The sequence below is a fragment of the Crotalus tigris genome, unplaced genomic scaffold (genome assembly GCF_016545835.1).
Source record: "Crotalus tigris isolate CLP2741 ecotype Arizona unplaced genomic scaffold, ASM1654583v1 scf7180000017564.2150845, whole genome shotgun sequence".
NCBI classification, from domain to species: domain Eukaryota; kingdom Metazoa; phylum Chordata; class Lepidosauria; order Squamata; family Viperidae; genus Crotalus; species Crotalus tigris.
This window is the reverse complement of record NW_024096475.1, coordinates 713,785-733,757: the sequence shown is the minus strand read 5'-3', so window position 1 is coordinate 733,757 and position 19,973 is coordinate 713,785. Positions and strand designations below refer to the sequence as shown.

Here is a 19,973-nt window from a genome sequence, read left to right as displayed (position 1 = left end):
GTATTTATACCACAGCTGGGAAAAGAAAATAGCAATTTTGCATGCAAATTTTAGGGTCTATACCAGGGGTGTCAAACTGCCGGCTGGCGGGCCGGTTTCATCATACCAGAGCCACACCCACCCCATTGCTGGCAATGGCGAAAAAACTCCAATACGTTGCATGATGTCATGTGATGTCGTGAGTTTGACATGCCTGGTCTATACTGAGCTACTGTATAATGTGCCTGAAGAATTCCAGGCTGTTTCTATAGGTAATTTTGTCAGGAAGGGTGGCATTGGAAGCAACTACAGTGAAAGTAGATGTGAACAAAGAACTGTACAGAATTAGATTCAGCATCCCCCCCAGGGTCATGTGATCAAAATTCATATGCTGGTTACTGGTTCTTATTTATGATGGTTGCAGTGTCCCGGGAGTCATGTAATTATCTTTTGCGACTTTCTGACAAGCAAAGTCAGTGGGGAAGCCAGATTCATTTAATAACCATGTTAGTAACTTAACAACTGCAGTGATTCATTTAACAACAATTCCAAGAAAGGTCGTAAAATGGGACAACTGTCTCACTTAGCAACAGAAATTTTGGGCTCAATTATAGTCGTAAGACAAGTCGAGGACTACCTATATAGATCTCACTCAAAGTCTGTTCCTCTCAAAAATTTTAAAAATAAAATAATTTATCCTTGACCTCTCTTTTTTTCATAGTGTATAAATATTTCCTATCCCTATCCAGTACAGGAGAGCAATGTTATCTTTTTCTTGTAAGCAACTATACATCCCATGCAGAATCTACAGATATAACTCAAGCATTCTTTCCCCACTTTTAAAATTCTATGACATTTTATTTCTATGACAGTTTGTTTCTCGTTTTTGCATTTTCCGTAGGCTTTATTGCTTTCTTTTAATAAAACTATTAAAATTAATCCATTCAGAAGTATGATTATTCTTAATTAAGAAAAAAATGCAATCTTCTGCCACTGTACTTGATTAGTGGAATTAGGCAATTATGTTTATGTTTCGTCATTTATTCTGGAGTTCTTTTACATTAGGAATAATCTTCCCATCAACTAAAACTACCACTAGTTAACATGAAATTAATCTTAAACTGATGTTCTATATTTTTCCCTAGAAAAGAATTATGAATGTTCTTTTTCTATTGTTAGAAATCCTGTGCAACTCACTACATTACACCCACACTGAAAACATGTCCAAATACTGATTTCTCCCCCCCCCCTCAGGTTTACTTCTTTATTTATTCCTCCATAGAGGCCTTTTTCTCTTAAGTATTTTATTTCTCTCATAAAAATCCTTTAGCTGGCCGTCAGTCTGAGGGACTTCTCTTATTCCAGGCCTCAGCATTAAGTTTAAAATATAAATACCAAAAAGTACAGACTAATATTGCAAAAAAATATTCTTTTTGGTATTCCCAAGGCACTTTGAAATCTTCATCATATCATAACTGAGACATTTGCTTTCCACTGTAATGCTCTTGCTCTCTGAAAAAAAAACACTTTGTTTATTGCACAGGATTTCCTGCTATGCATCATTATATTGGATAGATTATGTGCCAGCAAGTCTTTTTTTGACTCCTAATGATCACATTGATAGATTTTATCCAAGACTTATTATTCCTAACCTGTTCTTTCAAGTCTCCCAACAGTGCACTCTTTTCCATTGGAACTGAGTGCACCCACCTTAGTATTTCGTCATCCTCTTCTTCTCTTTCCTTCCACCTTTCCCAACATGAGAGTTTTTTCAAGAGAGTTTAGTCGTCACATAATGTGTCCAAATTTGAGCCAGGGCATTTGTGGCTCAAGTGAGAACTCTGATTGATTTGTTCAGTAATTCATTTGATTGTTTTCTAGGCTGTCACATCTCCCACATCAAAGTTCAAATATTCTTTCTATCTTATTTCTTCAAAGTTCAACTCTGTAGATCTATGGATTTTGAAAGAAGCAGACAAGATATGCCCTACGTCAGTGGTGGCAAACCTATAGCATGCGTGCCAGAAGTGGCACTCAGAGCCCTCTCTATGGGAATGCGTGCCATTGCCCCAGCAGAGTTCGCCAGAGTAGCGAACGCGTGGTGTTTGGAAGCAACAGGGCAGGAAGTGAACAAGCAAACAGTGTTGGTCCCCCGGGAATGCCCTTGAGATGGCAAGGGACTGGCCCCAGCCATGCTCACCCAGTCTGCCATGATCACTGCAACCACGCCCACCCAGTGGGCCACACTCTCCTCATCCCCCCCCCCCCCGAGGGCACCACAATGCTGATGCAGCCCTGGCACTTTGCAATAAATAAGTGGGCTTTGGGTTGCAGTTTGGGCACTCGGTCTCAAAAAGGTTCACCATCACTGCCCTAAGTCATATAGAACTTTAGATGTTTAAGTGATCTTAGATTGTGCCTGGAAAGCAACTGGCAACTAGTGCAAGTCTTTAGCACGGATAGCATAGAGCAGACATGTCAAACTTGCGACGTCACATGACGTCGCGTGACGTATCGGAGCTTTTTTGCCATTGCCGGCAATGGGGTGGGCGTGACTCCGGTATGATGAAACCGGCCCGTGGGCCGGCAGTTTGACACCCCTGGCATAGAGACACCAGATGTTGTACAGTAGTTAACAACTTAGTTCTGCAGTATAACTCCATGTAGACTATGGTAATTGTGATGAAGGTGAGAAATAGTGTTAAATCCAATTGGTTCAGAAGTATTCACAGCCAACACAGTACAAACAAATTTCCATAAATGATTCTTGCCTCAATTGCTACTTGATTTAGAGATGGTAGACAACCAAGGAGAACTTTGATACAATGAATTTGCTCATTTATGGGAAGTACAGTTTATGACAGACCTATATCAATTCTCTCAATTTGTTTTTCTACTGACCAATAGCACCTTTGTCTTATCTAGATGTAATACCAGTTAATTCAAATTCATCTAGTCATTAATAAATATAGGCAATGATTAAGGAAATAGCAAGAAGTAATAGATCTGGGCGTCATCATTGTGCTAGTGACATCCCATTCCAAAGTTTCAGATATTCTCCCAATTGTTTAATATAAATCTTTAATTGCCAAAGAGAATAAATGGAACATAGAAGAAGGAACATAACAATAGCTGAGATGTTGAACAATAGTTGAAGTTGTCCAGTGTAATCTTCAAATATGCAAGTTAGCAGGAATGACTGTGCTTTCTTTATATAGTAGTTCCTAATTTAAAACTTTCCTGCTTTATCCTCCTAGCAAATCCAAGCCATCATTTTATCCAGAGTTTAAAATGATACTACCATAGCGGTAAGATAGAAATGTTGCAGTCTGACTGTGTAGATTCACCAAGTATGCACAATGCCAAGATCTTTGCCTCAATAAACTTCTGACACTATATATCTGTGATAAGTAGCAGGCACACATTTTCCTTTCTTGTATTTGGGTTCAGAGATCCTCTTCCAGTAAAAGGTATCACTTGGACAAGTGGAGCAACATGTAACGTAGACATAGATATGTGTATGTACAATCTAGCTGTTATTCACTGGCCTATTGTTTTATTTCAAACTACATAAAGTAAAAAGAGCTTGAGTTTATATTGCAGAAATTTTAGAGAAGTGTTATTTCTGCATTGTAATGAAAAGGACGTCTTGGGAGTAAAAGTTCAAGAGGAAATTCAAGAATGTTGTGTCTCATTAAAACCAAGAATGTTAATATAGAACCTATCAACGTGAATGCATATGATGAACCTATTGGTGCTCATAATGCTCATATAGCACTTTTCTGTGCTATAATTTGGGTTAAAAAAGGCTAGCAATGGTCTAGAATTAGGGGTCAGGCAGGAATACTTTCAAAATATTTCTGAAGTAATCAGGCTTTGTGTAGATGTCCTTAACCTCCATAAAAGAAAGGATGCAATAGAAGTCTTTACAATAAAGAGAATAAATACATTTGTCGGTGTAGAAATTCCCTTTTAATGTGAAATAATTTACTTAAAAGATACCAAGGTTTTGTACACCCTCTTCTTGTTTAGCAACTATGTTCTGTTCCAATGACTTGCTTGTTAAGCAAAATGGTCATTAAGTGAACATATGACAGAGAGAGAGAGAGAGAGAAAGAGAGAGCAAAGATCATTGGTTGCTGGTGTCTCTGTTCCTGTATTCAGTATCCTGTGCCTGACCCATTTCCCCCCCACCTTTTTTGCTGCCTCACGGGTAAAGAGATTGTTTAAACAAGCTGTCTACATATTCCTGAGCTGTTTTTCTCTGTAGTGCAGTGTTCCCTAAAATGCGCTAACTGAAATTTAGCAAGTCAGTTTGGTTTTGTGGTTAAGACACCAGGTTAGAAAGCAAGAGACCATGAGTTCAAGTCCTGCCTTAATTATAAAAGCCAGCTTGGTGACCTTGGGCCTGTCACTCTCTCTCAGTCCAAATCACCTCACAAAGTTGTTGTGAGGAGAATAGGAGGAGGAAGGTGTGTTGGCTATCTTTGCTGCCTTATTATTTGTAAAAATAATAAAGGTAGGATATAAATAAACAACCCTGATCTCAATCAGTTGATTAGAATCCTGTTGCTGCCTGAAACTGGCTAGATTTTAATAACACTAAAGTCTTTTTGTTTGAGGTGCATGAAATTTTGTTGCAAATGCACACATTGGTCATAATTTTTTATTACAGTTTAGTTTAACCAAGAGAAGGATGAGGGGAGACATGATAGCAGTGTTCCAATATCTCAGGGGCTTCCACAAAGAAGAGGGAGTCAATCTATTCTCCAAAGCGCCTGAAGGCAGGACAAGAAGCAACAGATGGAAACTAACCAGGGAGAGAAGCTAACTAGAACTAAGGAGAAACTTCCTGACAGTTAGAACAATTAATTAGTGGAACAACTTGCCTCCAGAAGTCGTGAGTGCTCCCACACTGGAAGTTTTTAAGAAGAGACTGAACAGCCATTTGTCTGAAATGGTGTAGGGTTTCCTACCTGAGCAGAGGGTTGGACTCGATGACCTCCAAGGTCCCTTCCAACTTTATTACTATTATTATTATTATTGTTGTTGTTGTTGTTGTTGTCATATTTTAAGGTGACCAACTTTTTTACAATGAAAAGGAGGACACAAATAAATTAAAGAAAAAAATATTGTAAATAAAAGAAATATTTTATTCATTGCAACAATAATACAGAATACACTATAATATGATAAATGCATAATAAAAACATTTGTAACAATAACATTTTATATTGTAATTATGCTTACATGCTGTGCCCCCGCCCACAGTCGCCCCGCCAGCACTGCTGCTCCGCCAGGCCCCGCGACTCCCAAAGCACCAGCTGTGCTGGCTCCAGCCCCAGGGGGCAGCCCGCCGTCAACACCCCACCTGCAGCCGCCCCGCCAGCACCACCGCCCACCCTGTGCAGCCCCGTGTAGAGCAGGCCCCGCGGCTCCCATAGCACGGGGGAGCAGCCAGCCACTGCCGCCTCTCACACTCCCGCCCATAGCAGCCCCGCCGCCCCTGCCTCTTGCGCCTGCAGCCATTATTGCTCTAGCAGGGCCGAAGATCAAGAGAAAGTTACTGTGGCATCACCGCTCCAGTCTCCTCCATGTATCTTCGGGACTAACTAGGAGATGGTGTAGTTGGGTAACAGGGAGGGGTGCAAAGTTCCTGCCAATTTGCCTTCGCTGCAGACAACTTACATATGCAAAGTTTGCTGGCCAGGTGTTTTGGTGTGCTCAGCAGCAATTCCTATTGGCTTTCAAAAGCCAATAGGGGAAGTAGCACAGCTCATGCAAAAGTTGAAAAAAAACCATCAAAAAAAGGTGCCGGAACGCCGTTCTGAGCGTTCTATGAGAAAAAAAAAAGCCCTGCAGATTAGTCTTCAAATATCAAAAAGGAGGACATGTAGGAGGACACTTTTCAAGGGAGGACAGAACTCACAAAAGGAGGACTGTCCTCCCTAAAGGAGGATGGTTGGTCACCTTACATATTTGCAATCAGACAGCTAACCAAAGTAATTGCTAACTGAGAAATGACTGTAGAAGTAAACTGGACTACTGGTCTTTCAGATAAAGATGCTTATATTAGTGATTGGCATATGCTATAGCAATTGTTTCTGAATTTCTGAATGCTTCCAGAATGTTCATTAGAAACCAAATAGATACATGCTAAACATTCTGTGTTAGAATCCCATTTAGCATACAAAATATGGGTTACATTAATTACTGCAACAAACAATAAACAGGTTATAAATTAAACTGGACATAACAGTTTTCTTCCTTAAGGGCCTATACAAGATTATCATAATTGTTTATATTTCCACAATAGTATTACTACTACTTATGCAGAGAATTTATCCAAAACTGTAATCTTTACTAGAAAGTAGAGATTGAATTTCAGCCCATCTTCAAGTTTGCTTTTACTTTTAAATATTTTTCAACTTTTGTTTCACATTTCTTCCACCAACCTAAATATAGGATGTTTGGACGTTAAAGGTGTTGTTTGGCTGATGCTGCCAATCTGTGTCTCCATGTTGCTTTCCTGAGTAATTCTGAACATTGTGTGATAACATGAGCTAATTTCTACATTATGTAGAGTTATAAAATTGCAAAGTTGGAATTCACTTTGTAGTATATTATTCCTTAAATTATTTTTAATAAATATTATTTATTATTGAATAAGGCGTTCTTAATGTGATGTGGATATTTTAATTTGAAAGTTTAAAGCATTGCAATTATGCAAAAATGGCTTTACACTCTCAACTATACTAAAGTATACTCTACTATACTCAACTAAAAGTATCTGCTAGATAAGAATCTTACCAGAAGAGGTAAAAATATGTTTAGCCGAATGGAAAAAATATTGATGATGGAGAAGCCTAACATAATTTAAACTTCAGTCTTGATTGTTATCTATTTGCCCTGGAGTGAACCCCATTGGACTTACTTTTGAATAAGCATGAGTAGGATTGCATTGTTAATGTAGCCTTTAGCATAATAGAGGTCAAAGACGTTCACCTGATAAGTGTGGCTTAAAGTCCATCAACATTCTTGCATAATGTAGCAATGCTTTTTGGAAAGATATACTGATAATTTTAAGTGGTGAGGCCATGGAAATATTATCTACAACAGAGGTCCCCAACCTTTTGGGCATCAGGGACTGGTTCTGTGGAGAGAGGTTTTTCCGCGGACTGGAGATGTGTGGTTTTGTGTGCTGCCTGCATCTCGCGGTTGGGGCTTTGCTTGTGTGTGCGGACCTGTTGCTGGCATGCCATGGCCCGGTACTGGTCCACAGACCGGGGGTTGGGGATCCCTGATCTATAATGTCAAGGTTTCAGGGATAAAAATTAGCAGTAGAATTTGCTATCAAATACAGTGGATGCCTAAACCATAATAGGAATTGTGCACAAATTCTTTTTTTTAATATTACAAATTCAAGTAATACAGATAGTCCTCAGCTTATGACCACGACTGAGCCCAAAATTTATGTTGCTAAGAAATTCGTCGTTTGCCCCATTTTACAACTTTTCTTGGCACATTTGTTAAATGAATCACTGCAGTTCTTAAATGGTTGTTAAGTGAATCCAGTTTCCCCATTGACCTTGCTTACCAGTAGGTCACAAAAGGGATTGCAGGACTGTGGGACACTGCAACCGTCATAAATGTGAGTCAGTTATCAAGCATCTGAATGTAAATCACGTGACCGTGAGGATTCTGCAATAGTCATAAGTCACTTTTTTGCTGTTATAACTTTGAATGGTCACTAAATGAAGTGCTGTAAGTCAAGAACTACCTATATTAAATATGTAGATGAAAAATCCCACTAAATATGTTATTAAAATAAAATAAAAATAAATTTCTCCCCACAAGCTACTAAACTTCTGTTCTTTTAAGTTTGCTCAAATCATCTTGGAACATTCTAAGGCTCAATAAAATCCTTATCGTTACAGCCCCTGCAACCAAATTAAATTAAATTGATTTGAGTAATTTTTTCTCCTTCCAGAATTCAATTCCACCACCCATGACTACTCTTTAATAAGGGACAATGGCAATGACCGAGTTCCATTCCCACCCCTTTAAATTAACTAAGTTAAAAGAATGACTTGCTATTGTCATATGTATACTATTGCCACATTTGTTTATTTATTCTACTACCGTATCATTCTTCTACATGGACATTGGTATAGATATTCAAACCAATATCCAGATGGATTATGGGTTGATAAAAAGAAAGAAATGTTAGCGAACTACTGCATTTACAGAAACAATGCTGATCTATGTCTATTTGTTGCTTACATCCTTGCAACTTATTGTTACAACATGTAGCTTACTGTTACCCAATAGTTAGTAGCAACTGTAAATAAGCTACGAGGGCCTCAAATAATTGCAAATGAATCTTATTAAAGTTAGGAATAATTTTAATTCAAAGACATCCTATGTGCATTATTCTTGGACACATGTTTCTCAAGTGGAATGGTGACAGTATAACCAAGGTCTTTGGCAATCATGTTTGACATTTTCAGTAGCATGAATAATCAAGTATATTTAACAAAGAAGTCTCAGACTCAGACACATCTGAGCCATTTTCCTTTTTTTTTTTTTGCAATAAATGTAAGGAAGAGAAATAAAAGTCATCTAAATGGTTCCAAAAGTCATAATAAATATACCGTATATTATTTTTCAGGTTAGATTGTATCTGTTGATATATATCAGGGGTTCCCAACCAGGAGTGTGAGACAGTATTCCAGGGGATACAAAAACCTGAATTTAGAAGTTTCAGAACTATAGTGTATATGCATAAACTAGGTATTACTTTTGTAAAGGGTGCAAGAATATATCAGAAGCGTTCTATGGGTGCAGGGTATAGAAAAGATTGGGAACCATTGATATAGATATATAATATTTATATACACACATACAATTTTTTCAGGTTATCATTGGATTTTTTAAAAACACTTGATTTAAATGAAAACATCTGAGATCCTTCCCTAGAATAAACAATAAAGAAATGAATAAATCCAAAATTATTAGAAAACATTTCTCCCTAAAGATAGACTAAAATTATGTAGGAAAATCTGAAACATGTGGGATTTATTTATATAATTCTGTAACCACAACCTCCTAAAGGGAATGACTGCCAAACCAATCTCAGAACAATTAGTATAGTTTGAGAAGCCTGCCAGAGTTGGCTGGAAAAAAAGGAAGGAAGGAAGGAAGGAAGGAAGGAAGGAAGGAAGGAAGGAAGGAAGGAAGGAAGGAAGGAAGGAAGGAAGGATGTTGGCAGTACAACTTGGCCTACCTACCAAAGCTGAGCAAAAGGTTTGTGGCCTGAAATAAAGTTGTGACTATATGAATTGCCCCAATCAAAGTACTTGGCTGTTTCCAAAAAGGTTTTCTTCGAGCTTGTATGATTGCTTTTGAGAAATGATTTATTCTTACTCACTAGAGGCTGTAGTGAGACCAATTATGTTATTTGTATGACAATTATTTGGAATATAATACTCAGGCTGGGAGGAATATTTGCAGTACTTAGTGATGATGTTAAGGCAGCGTATCTGAATGTAAAGCTATGTTATGTCTTTCCACTGTCATAAATATACAGTAGCTGCACTACCTGTAGCACATATAGTGTATACATTATCTCATATGTCATCGTGGAATAATTTCTGAACAGTGTATCTGCATTTAGAATGTCAAGCTGAGTCTATGTACATAGGTTTGTGTGCAAAATAATAATATATACTACATTGCCAACAATTGAACTGGATGAATCTTCAAGTAACAATTTATCTCCTGGCACATTAACTATGCACTATTGTAAAAGAGCCTCACAACTCAGGTTTTTTTTTTCTTGAATAAAGAGCAAAGGCATTAGATGAGTTTTGTTATCTAAGTACTCCAATACTACACCAAAGTGAAGCTTTGAAAATAATTCAGAAGATGTGCTGCAGAATTCAGGTGACCATAGCAGTTCTCAGGTCTTTATTTTAAAAAGCCCCACAATTTTACAGAAATGATGCAAAATGCTATGGCTGATTTACATTACCTGTAATGAACTGACAGCTTAAAGCACCAGCATTTTTTCTTGTTTTGTTGCAAAGAAGGCAGAGCAAAAGATAAACAGTTACAATGAATATATGACAAAATTCAAGGAGAAGCATTTCTTTTAAACAATTTTTGAAGCATGCACATGTGATGTATGGGCTAAAACAGTGATTCTCAACCTGTGGGTCAGGACCCCATTTGGGGTCGAACGACCATTTCACGGGGGTCACCAAACAACACAGTCCGCCATTTGTTTCCCCTTTTCCTTAGCTGTGCTACTCCCTTTTATTCTATTGGCTTTTGAAAGCCAATAGAATAGACTCTCTTGAATAGAGTCTAATTCTATTGGCTTTCAAAAGCCAATAGGAATTGTCCAGGCTGTCTCTGCCCTGCTGAGCCCGCCAAAAGTCCCATTCTGCAAATGGTGCTGCACCAGTTGAGTAGTCCTCGACTTACAACCGGTTGAGTAGTCCTAGACTTACGACCGGTTGGGGGTCGCGGCATTAAAAAGGTTGAGAACCACTGGGCTAAAAGGTAACAGAACTGGGTTGCAAAAATATGGATGACCATAAGATGGCAGAATAGTTTTCTGTATCTCTACTGCCATATATCAATGATCTGATTTGCAGCTTATACTCTGGATATCATGCTGATGTATTGAGATGATGCAATATAATTGTTGAGAGAACCTCAGATTCTATAGAGCTTCTAGCATTGATGCTGATGGGCCCCAGTTCTATTATGGAGGTTACTAAAAGGGAAAGGACATAAAATCTGTCTTGGTTGCTGATACCGTAACATTATTAAATAACATAAAAGTAGGAGACCCTCACTTAGAAAGGAAAAAAATGATGTCCTGTTCTCTTGGGTGTGTTTTAAATTGTAATAACTTGGACTTTTTCATCAATAATACATTCCTCAGTGTATTTAGGCATTAAGCTGAAAAAGTTCAGATTGATTTCTTGTAGCTTTTGCCATTTCTTACAGCTAGACCATAATTCAATTCTGATTAAGTAATTATTTTAGCTGCATATAGCAATTACTCCACGCAAAGCAGTACGTTTGTTAGATTACTGCATTTAATATAGAACTCCAAGTGAAAACTTATTTATCAAACTCTATCAGGTTGTCTAGAGTTCAGATTGCCAGATCTGATAAACCAGCCTTATTGTTTCAAAACTGGCTTTAGTCTTTTATTCTAATGAAATAGCTAGGTACTATTTTAACCTTTTGATTTTTAGTTGTTATGAAAGTCCTTAAAAGTTTTAGCTAGTGTCAATATGCCATTTTGGGGAGCATTGAAGTTCTTCAACAGTTTTTCTAACATAACGTGATATCTGACTAACTTGGGAACCTGAACACTCTTTCTGAAGAATACTGTTTTCACATACACAATTCCACAAGATCAACCCCATTCTCAAACTTGGTCTATGTTTACAAAACACAATGAACAACAATCTGCCCAATCTTATTTTAGGGAATCCTGTTGTGCAAACCTAACATGTGCTTAATTTATGGTTCAGTGCATTTCACAAACCCAGAAAATTTCACAATGATTAAGTTAATGATAGGTAATTGTATCATGTTAAAATAGATTTTATGGACAAGCCTAAAATACCTCAGATTTATAATGGTTGATCTGTTTGGGGAAAGCAAAAGACTAATCGATCATATATCCAATTAATCACAGCTAATCAGGTTCCCTTCAATTTTGGCTCACGCTTCATTTCAACTTCAATTTACAATAAATAACTCAACTATCTCCATGTTAAGTTTTCCATAACATAATAAAATAGGAGAAAGGAGGAACAACATCAAGTAGTCCATTATTCTGTAAAGGGTAACATGGTGCAGTATCTAAGGTTTTTTTTTAATTAATGGCTTTCCCATGTATATTTTTTTAACTTAATGAAGGAATATTTCTTATTCTGTTTGAGATCCCATATTTCTTCTTCACGTACTGCTTTGTGTGGAGTAATTGCTATATGCAGCTAAAATAACAGTATTTCTATTATGGGATTAAATAGGACATTTCTCTATGATCAAAAATAATGAGATATTAAATTTATATATTTATTTATTAAACTAATGTCTATGGCTGTCCACCTAACACAAGGAACTCTAGGTAGCTAGCAATATAATTAGAAGATAAAGCCACGTGAACAACAACAACAAAAGTTGAAGTCCCAATAAAACTTGCATCTGCCAATCAAGCACAACCACTAGGTCAGGGATGTCAAACTCAATTTCATTGAGGGCCGCATCAGCATTGCAGTTGCCCTCAGGAGGCTGGGTGGTTGTGGCTAGGATGGGTGCAGCCTACTGAGTAGGTGTGGTCAGTTCTACATCGTTCATGTCAAGGATGCCTGTGGGGACCTGGGCAGCAGTGGGATAGATCTGAGGGTCTCTGGCAGAAGGGGGTGGGACCAGGGCAAGTGCCAAGGCATGGTCCACTGGAGGAGCCTCACTGTTCCTCTCAGGCCATGCGGGGGGGGGCATGTTCTTATGGAGCTAAGACTGAATGTGTTTCAGCATAGATGGCCACCACAAAATTGTACATTGGCTCCCAGCTGGCCTGGGCCAGGGCCAAGGAAGAAGGGGCCGTTCCCTCACTGTTTCCAGGATGGCTTCGCGGGCCACATGAAACCACTTTGCGGGCCGCATCCGGCCCCCAGGCCTTGTGTTTGACATGTCTGCACTAGGTAGTTCTATCAATATCCTTGTTCCTGAAGGCCAACAAGGTTGAGCCCTTCCGTATATCTGGAGGGAGGGGAGGCTGTTGCATAAGGCAGTGCCATGACAGGGAAGGGCACTCCCAAGGCCACACAAGGTGATGCTGTTTCACCAAGAGAACCTAGTGGAAAGGCAGAAACCATCAGGGAGCAGGTAAACTGGTCCCATGGCAGAAAGGGCTTTAAAAGTGAGAACCGACAGCTTGATTGTACCTGGAAGTCTATTGGAAACTGATGCAGGTCACTGAGTAGTAGTGTTATCTGGGTATACTGCCAATTCTCCCACTATCACCCACGTAACTGCTGAGGTAGCTGAGCTTCTGTAACAAAGAGAATAAACACTGTATGCCAGCAGTGAAGTGCAAAACAGTGATGGATTTGTATAGTTACCTGGTGCAAGCATCTCTCAACTCTTTGCATGTTACTGTGACATAGGACAAAATTCCTCCTCATGGCTCTGATCATTACTACAGTAACGCCTCAGTATGAACTACTAGGTCAACTTCCTATCAAGGAGCAAACTCTATAAAAGTTACTGTCCGTTCTGAGTATAGATGCACACTAGAAAGTTTTTAGGTTTTTTTTTTTTCAAAATGGTATCACTTGCAAGAGTCTCTTTTTAAAAAAGCAATAGTTGCCTCATAAGGTTTGGGGACTTCAGTGAAGGAAGATGACAGACCCATAGGAAAGAATATGTGCCTAATTTAGGATGGAGAATCATGACAGAAAGGCAAAGAGAAATGCAAAGGTAACAAAACCCCACATTCTTTGCTATTAGAAGGAAAGGGTTAAGGCTGGCTTGGCCAGGCTCTGTTGTGCGTATGCAATAATCTGTGTGGCTCTCTTGGCCGTCTGACAAAGAGTTGCCTCCTTCTCCTCCACCCCTTTGCATGAAGTAGGATCCTTGAGCTAACGCAGAGGCTGCCAACTGCTCCATATTTGCCTTCTATTACACATTTACATACTGGAGAAGAGAGGAGCGACCTTCTATCCGCAGACATCATTTCTATTACAGTTGGTAAGGAAGCAACTGTATCACAACCGAAGGGGAGGAGAAATAAATTATTTTTTTCTTTTTTAAAAAAAAAAGCCAAATAAAATAAAATCCTGAACCCTTGAGATCAACTGGCAAGTATTTCTTTTTCCGGTCCGTTTTCCCCACACCCCAGTCTCCATTGACACTTTATACAGTAAGTGGCTTTTTAAAAAAATTCCTCCCCTGCTTTCGCTTCCCCCCCCCCCCCCGGCAAGCCTCCAGATATTTCCAGCTGGAAAAACACATACAAGGTTACTGGAAAGGGGGAAGGGCGACGTAACGCTCCGTTATGCCACGGGTTGGAAGTCGCCCTGTAAGAATTCTCTAAATTGCATCGCGTCTTTCTTCCTCTCGTTTTTTCTCCTCCCCCTCCTCTCTCTGCCCCCCTCCCCCCCAACACCTTCCCCCGGCTTTCGTGTCGAGGAGGCTGGAGCGAGAGGAGGAAGGAGAAACCAGGCCAGGCTGGTGTTATTTTTACGTGCTGTGGGTGGTGCCGACTGAAATTCTTTGCATTCTGGGCATACGAGAAATGCCCCCCCCCGCACCCTCCTTAAAAGCAGAGAGTAAAGAACAGGAAGTCGTATGACCCCCTTCCCCCCCGCCCCCAAGCCCAGCGTGCATTTGACATTTTGTGTGGTGCTGGCTTGGCTTTTTCCCTCCTCTCTATAAAGCATCCAGGGCGCGCATTGGCGTTAAGCAGGGCTGCCGAGAGAGCTGCCCGCGCCTTGTCCCCCGAAGTGCGTGACTGCGCCCGGGGGAACCATTGGTGCGGGAAGTCGGGCGACGGGGAGCGTGCGGCTTAGCACAGGCCGCGGAGTTTTGAGCGCGTCCCGAAGCAACGCCCTCCGCCGGTTGCCTCGCTGGCCGCCGCCGTCTGGCTAGAGTCGCGTTCCTCTCTTGCCGCTGCTAAAGGCCGGCTGGGCTGCCGAGGGCGAGCGGAAGAGCGCCCGCCCTTCTCCCCTCCCCCGGCTTGATAGTAGGGCGGGCCCGTCGTCGCTGCACTGTATAGTACGGGGCTGGGTGGTTGCCGGAGGGGTGAATGAAGCGAAGAGGCGGCGCAGGAGGAGGAGGAGGAGGAGGAGGAGGCGGCGCTGGGACTGGGATGTGCCCAGCAGCGGTAGCAGTTCCAGCTCCTCCACTATGCTCCTACATTCAGGCCCCAAATCGGCTGGAGGCTCCTCCGGGCACTACAGCAAGGAGTCAGTGAGTGAGTAAAGGCCACTGCTGGGCACGGGCGAGGAGGTAGGGTGGGGGCCTGTGTTCCCCTTCACCTTGACCCATCCTCCCCGGCAGCTTCTGCTTTTCACCTTCCGCCCTTCCCTGGGAGAAAAGACGCACCGTGCAGGACCTTCCAGGGGCTGCCAAGATTCTGCCAGGAAGGATTGGCTTTTTTTTTTTTTTTTTTAATAGACGCGACAGAGTTGCCCCCCCCTTTAAGAAAAAGGAAGGGGGGAGGAGAAGAAGAGAGACAATTCCGTGTATCGCTGCCTTTGAATCTTATTTTGTGTCTCTCGGTGCTGTCCTGCTTCCCGTCACTCTCTCTTAAATTATTTTGCAAAAGTTACCTTGTTTTAGTTTCCCGAAACCTTATTCTGATCTCGAAGCCTTGAAACAATTGCGTACCCCCCCCCAAATGTTAGAAAGTATTTTCTGCATAAGTCGATCTATGTTGAAATGCTAAGGTAACAACAAAATAACATTTTAAAAGGCAGATACCCGAGGTGTTTTGGATTTTGTAAAAAGAGCAGCAAAAAAGAAAGAAAGAAAGAAAAAGATCAGAATCCAATGATGAAAAGAGAGCAAATTGAAAGCTTGTTATATAATGCCACACTATGTGGCTAACAAGAACAAGCTATTTTTATTTTGTTTACCGTAAGGTATGCAATAGGGACTCCTCCAGAATAATATTTTTCCCTAGTGATTATAAACCCAGATAGAATTGGAGGAGGAAGGAAATCCCATACTTTATAATTTCCTAATGTGCATAATAATTAGTTTTACAATTATGTATTTAGGTAACCACAATTATGTAGTTGCATGTCTTAGTTTGTGGATTCTTTTTTACACATATTTGAATACAAAATATTTCATGGTGGAGAGATGATTAAATCTTTAACAATCCACATTTTGTGTTTTGACAGGGTTAGTAAATTAGATATGATTTAGTGTAACCAGTTACTTCGGTGACATTCTGGGGCAGTTTATTACAATCTCCAGTGAAACCTTAACAGCAAATTCAGATTTCATTAGTCAGTGTGGATTTGTTTGGCTGGCTGGTGAGGACAGCCTAGTGTTATTACTCTCAGAACAAGGGTTATGAATGAGGAAGAGATAACTGATGAGATACTGTATTACTTAGAGTTATAGGTTTATTTTTCTCCTATTAACTGTTTTACAGGTCATTTTGTGTTGAGTAGAACTGTCCTTATTCTCATCGACTGTAAAGAAAGAAGCAAAAAAGCTGATAGGTTTTCCACATTTCTCTCCGTGCATATGTATGTGTATGTGTGTGCAGTCATGTAGAGACATGTCACTGGTGTAGGTTTCACTGCACTCTCTCTAGCCCTGATCAGTCATGTAATTAGATTGAGGTGCCATGGTAACAGACAGTATTCATCGTCCATTCAGGTGCATTTTTCTTGTGACTGGGGTACCTCAGATGGGCTTATGTCGCAGGCATGAACAACTTTTTAGTCACTTGTGTATTATTAAATGTGTTGCCTCTGCATGCGATGTACATAATTTGTATAAAAATTGAAATGGAAAAAATTAGGCTGCATGTAATATTGGAGTAATTTCAACTTTGAATTTAGGAGTTGAAAGTCATAAGATGTTCTGTACAGCATTCGTATTTTTTATTTTTCTTGTTTATAGGGCTTTAGCAGATGAGTGCTTCTTCACATTAGAAATTAGGTTAAGCTGCTTGCTGTATATTCTCTCTTTTTTTTTAGTTTTTTCAGAGGCTTGTAAAATTATAAATAGTGGTAATGGTTCATCCTCTTCTCTGTGTGAATTTCTGAATGTAATTGAAAATGTTTAACTGAAAGGTATTATTATTTGAACTACCAGAAGGCATTTGTGGTTACTTTTAAACTTGGAGGAGCTTCTCTTAAAGTTTAAACTTCCTTTGAGTTTTAGTTGGTTTATGGTTGGCATTTTACTTTGAAGAAATCCTTTAGGGCAGCTTTGTAGGACAGGCAACTTTGGCTGCTTGCCTCTTTGTTTTAGTGGGACTATCCATACCTATTTTGAATGACAGCAGCTTTTTACCAGCATAATATTTTATTAATTGGATTACTTTTAAGGATTAATTTAATAGGTATTTAATTTGATGCTGAGAACTGAGATTTCAGATTTTTCTTTTTTATTCTTTTCCATCTGCAATGAAACAAGCTTTAGAGAATTTTTAACCAGTCCCTCTATATTTTCACAAGACTGGCCAATGCAACTTCTTTTATGTGTGTCTATATCATCTTTATTGTCCAAATGTGTCTTGTATGTTCAGAATATCAGACCACTGCAGGAATTTAAAGACTCCAACCCTTAAAAAATATTGTAAACATAATAGCTTGCAGCTTCCTGGAATGCATTTTCTGGCTCTGTTGTTGATTGATGAATGACTTTTGCATCCCAGTTTCTAAAATTTACACAATGTTTGTCAGAAGCATGTAGGTTTGTAAGTAATTCATGTTAAGGTTATCTTGGATCCTAAATACTATCATTAGATTTTCCCCTAAAGGTGTTTTGTGTAAATAGAAAGTTGTGTAGCATGCAAATGTCATGAACATGTATTGTTTGTAGACCAACAAATGCCTGTAGCTTTTTAAAACTTCAAAGTTTATACTAAAAAAAAATAATCTGTTTCAGTAAAGTAATTTGAGTTTGTTGCTTAACCGTTTGAAGGCAGGAGTCATACAAGATACTGTACTGTCAATGGAATGCAAAGGTTAAAAATCCTGATGTCTTAGTTTATGAATTTGTAGAAATTATTTTTAATCTGAACTACAGCAATTAATGCAGGTAACATTGCATTTTAGTCTAAAATTATTGTTATTTCATTGTAATATAAATAGATTTTATTTGTTTTAGCTATTAACAGGTAAGGGAAGGCTTTCGAGAAAATAAAACAAGTTGGAATTTAATAATAACAATGTATTTGTTTGAAGGCCATGGTGAGCATACCGGTAATATAAATATTTTAACAGTTTCTTTAATGGTTTACACAATTTTCCAATAGCTTTATTTATTTATTTTGTATCACTGTTTCAAGCACAATATTAAATTTAGGGAAGAGCAAAGCTTTTTATTATAGTTAATACATTTTTAATGCAAAGTAAAACACATTAGCAATGCCAAAGATTCATATTTGTATATTTCTTTGTCCCATATTGATTTTTAAAAAAGTTGTATTTTGCTTTGCTCCAATTTATCACATTATTAGTATTTGGAACCTTCATCTCTGTATTAACCATTTTGAAACTGGAAATGTTTGTTTAATTTATTTTTAGTATTGTTTATTACAAGCATATTTTTCATCTCTATATTTAATTGGCATACTTCTGTCTCTCTCTGGAGTCTCCACTTCACTTCTGGTGATAATCTTTTAGAGAGGTTTCTCATATGAGCAGTCCTGTTAAGGACGACTGTTGTTAGTTTGCAGACTCCATCACATTCTGTTCAGATTTCTGTTTTGAGCCAGTGTGTCCTGTCCAGCAGTCTGAAAGCAAAAAGAGATGAATGTGACAGAAAGAGGAACATAGAATTAATTTTATAGAATGTCTGTTTCTCATTGTCCTGCTACTATGATATGATTGACTTTTTTAAATAAAGCTTTATGAATGTGTAGAAATGTTTTAGACCTGACATGTCAAATTCGCAATGTCACATGACGTCACGCACTGTATCAGGACGGTTTTGCCATTGCCGGCAGTGGGGTGGACGCGGCTTCCGGATGATGGGGCCGGCCTGTAGGCTGGCAGTTTGACACCCCTGCTTTAGACCTATGACTGAGATATCTGAAGAATGATGTGCTTTCACTTTGGACTTCAAAAGTTAGTGCAAGGGCTTTTAAGTTACATTTGATAAGCAACATTTTCTGATTATATTTTTTAAGTGTCAGATGATCTTTATGGTAGTATTTACTACAGAATCATCTATTGTGTAATGAAACATATCTAATTCTTTGCTCTGACAGCTGGAGGCAGTGCTTTACATATATTGGTGTCTATGAGAACAAAAGTAGGCCTCACTTTTTTCCCTCTTTGCTACCTCAGTAGTGAATGTTGACTGAAGTGTTTATTAAGTTCAGGCATAATTTGTTAAGAAGCAGTTTCTTTGTTGAGAGAATCCTTGAGTGCTTTGCTGGCCCATTGATCTGGTGAATAATTAACTGTTTAGGTGGAATTCATGTACTTAGTGCAAATAATAGATTTAGAGTGCAATTCTCTTTCCAGTTATCTGGGAGTAAATTCAATGAACTGAACAAAATTCTTCATTACTCATGAAGGGTTACCCTATAATATGACTAATGTAAGAAATTAATTTTAAAAGCCTTGTAGATTAAACTATAGAGTTCTGGGGGTAGCACTGCACACTGGGATTTAAACAAAGATGATGTAAACATCTGGATAAAATTTTAATATGTGAATTATTGTCACAATTTTAAGAAATTGTGATTTAAACTGGATATTTTTGGTGAACTTTTAAAAGGGAAATCAATACTTATGGATATAATACACTAAAGAAGGTTTCTTGTACAAGCCTGATTTAAATGGGATATGTGGAGAAAATAGGATATATTAAGGAAATCTTCTTAATACTATAGATTGTGCCCCATTTTATTAAATCTTCAGCTTAATTTTAATTAAAATAAAAAAGTATAAAGTTCCAGCAGGTGGCGATACATGATGGTCTATCTTTTCTGGCTCAGAAGCTAAGCAGTCAGACTTGATTAGTATTTGGATGGGAGACCACCAGGATATAATATATACTAGAGAAGGAAATTGGGAAAACATCCTGGAAGAACGAAGGGGCAAACCACTTCTATATTGTTGCAAGAAAATGATACAAACATCTCCATAAATCACCAGGAATTTAGCTTGTTAACATAAACTTTACAGATGGAATTAAAAAGTACTTCAGCTGATCCCAGAACTTTTTTTTTAATTAAATCACTTTCCTCTTATATTGTTGTT

At 38.8% G+C, this 19,973-nt stretch overlaps 1 protein-coding gene across 8 annotated transcripts in view; it reads left to right on the top strand.

The window, feature by feature from the left end:
• ATXN1 (ataxin 1) overlaps nucleotides 1-19,973 on the top strand; it is a 349,242-nt gene that overhangs the window by 142,155 nt on the left and 187,114 nt on the right. For 4 of the 8 annotated variants that reach the window (XM_039348843.1, XM_039348836.1, XM_039348793.1 and 1 more), the window contains exon 1: nucleotides 14,518-14,986. The exons of 2 other annotated variants lie outside the window; for them this stretch is intronic. The gene's annotated coding sequence lies outside the window, so the exon portion shown is untranslated. Of the gene's footprint in view, nucleotides 1-13,685; nucleotides 13,934-14,517; nucleotides 14,987-19,973 lie in introns of those variants that run through there. 2 more of the 8 variants (XM_039348821.1, XM_039348828.1) reach the window with 2 other exon arrangements.